Here is a 2,847-nt window from a genome sequence, read left to right on the forward strand (position 1 = left end):
CAACATATCCAAGGATTCACATCACAACATCACAGTATCTACACTTGAAGAAAGCATACCTCTGAGCATTAGACTTATTCATAGATTTGCACAAGAGTATTGATAACAATACAAGCACAAATCTAGTACATTACATCAACATACTCATACTAGCCATTGGTCCTTCAACACCCTTTGCCATCAATGAAAACTTTGCCAACAACCATGGGTTACAAACTCTAAATGTAAGCATGGTTGGGATCCCCCAGAAGCACCACGACCACTACTGCCATGCTGACAATGAGCTCTTTGACAATTCATGGCTACCAGAGTCAACAAGACATCAGAGGGACTAGGACGAAGATGGGAGAGGAATTTAGTAAGACAACCATGAAAGAGAGAGGACGTGATAACTTTCCAAGTAGGTTACACCAATGGCTTGCTCAGGATCAGTCATTCGCCATCATAATATCCAATAGCGAAGGGGGGAAACTCACTGAAGTAGATAGGAGGCAACCCACCCAAACAACCAAACGAGAGTCCAGGCACATGATGAGTAAAGGGAATAGTAGGAAGATATGATGGAGGATGAGACATTTCTCAAACCAACAATAAAGGATGAAGAACTTACTAAAACACTCTCTATTCCCGTGGACGTGTATCTAACATGCTTTCCAAAGAGCCTTGACCTCCCTTCTTGAGAGATGAGGTCCCATAAATGCACCTTCAGTTAGTGACATGCACAAAAAGTGGCAGAAAAAGAGCTCATCAAATTTTAAACAGATAAAATACACTTCACACCACCCCCATCAAAATATTTTTATTATTATTATATTTAAAATATTTTTAAAATTTTAATTAATCAATAATTAATATATAAACAAAAATTAGAAAAATATATAAATTTACATACTTAAACCAATTATATACCTAAAACATTAACTTTTATAAATCTATTATTTTATATTTTTTTGTCATCATACTTAAAGGAACTTCAAAACTTTAAATCAATTAACCATTAAAATAACACACAATAAATATTAAGAAAATACAATTATAAATTTTGTATAAATATATATATTTATGACATTTTCAAGTAAATGATTAACCAATTTATTTAACATTCCATTATAAATATTATCATTTTTAACTATTACAAATAAATTGTTATTTAGTTTTTATAATAAATTATAATAATAAATTTATTATAATTTATTATTATGTTAAAGTAAAAAATATTTAAAATTTTATATATAAAACATTAATAAATATCATTCGTAGTCACAAAGATTAATAATAGAGACGATAAAACAAGAGCAGCATGGACGAAAATGGGTGAAGACTCAAATTTGAGTCTTATGTGACAAACTGCGTAGCAGTCAAATCCTACCCAGGTCTACCTAAGTTTAGTTTGTTGGAATTTTAGAGGTTACCCTTGGAGGAGGGGACCTAGGTTAGGTCCTACTGCAGAAGGTAGAGACATAATTTGTCTCACAGAAACTCATGAGCATGATGGTTGCAAAACTCTTGTGTTTGATGGTTATTTGAAGTTGGCAGTTTGGAACAAGTAGTAGAAAATGGCAAAGGGTATGGGGGAATACTAGTTTTAGTGAAAGAAAAATAAGATCGTCACATTCAATTAATTAAAGAAGATGCAAATAAACAATATTTATGGTTGAAAATATCAGAGAATGAGAATCACATAAGAATTGCAGCATGCTATTTTGCCCCTCAAGTCTCAAAAACTTACAAAAATAAGGGGCTTGACAGCAAGGATCTGTAAGCATATTTAAAACAAGATATTGTCGTGTATTTTCAACAGGGAGAAGTTATTTTAGTGGGATATTTCAATGCTAGAACAACAAATAATCAAGCTAGCATTCTTTGTTGCAAAGAGGATAACAATCCTATTTGGCTCACTGAAGAGGAGAATCCCCAATGGGTGAGGTGTTCAGAAGATGACAAAGTTAGCAATCATTTTGGAGAGGAGTTGATTACACTGTGTGGGGCTTTCAACTTAATTATTTGCAATGGTCTAGATAGATGGAAAAGGTATGGGAACTTCACTTGCAACACATACAATGGAGCAAGTGTCGTTGACTATGTGATGTGTTAACAAAGCTTAATAGAAAAGATAGATGAAGTTAGTATTGGAGAGCATATTTGGGACTTAAAATTAAACCATAACCCAATTTATATAAGGTTATCATGGTTAGAAGAAAAGGCAGGATAGGAGGAAAACCCAATACTCTCAACATTCACTATCAAGGGGAAAAATTATTCTAACACAAGAAAATGGTACTATCTTCAAGACAATGTTAGAGAGATTATTTTGGAAGGAGAAAACTGGTTTCAAAAGCTTCAACAGTCATGAGTTAACAAATATAATTCAAAGTGCACTTGAGAATTGAAAGAGAGAAAAAAATAGGAAATCAGAATCAAATTTTTTTCCTTTAAATGCTTGGTTTGATGAGGAATGCAAAATGGCAAGGAGAACCTTGAAAAAGGCAAGAAAGGAGAAGATTAATGTAAATTTATATAAGCAGATACTAAAAATAGAAAAAGATGAGTTCATGCAAACAAGGAGAGAAGAGTTAATATATTTAAGCAAGAATAATCCAAATCTTTTCTGGCCAGAACTGCAACCAAGGGAGAAGAAAATTGAAAATAATATTACATCCAATCAATGGTTTGAATATGTAAGGAGAAAGAATCTGAGGCAGAGACCCCCCAGGATCAACACAAATTCAAAGCTCTTCACATTACAGGAGTTGGAGAATGGAATTAAGAAGTTGAAAACAGGAAAGGCAAAGGACTTGGTTGAACTTCAAGAAAAATATCTAAAATGGGGAATGAAAGCTCTTGCAC

This window comes from Pinus tabuliformis, chromosome J (assembly GCF_031772625.1).
Source record: "Pinus tabuliformis cultivar Carrire ecotype Pingquan chromosome J, CPIR1, whole genome shotgun sequence".
NCBI lineage: Eukaryota > Viridiplantae > Streptophyta > Pinopsida > Pinales > Pinaceae > Pinus > Pinus tabuliformis.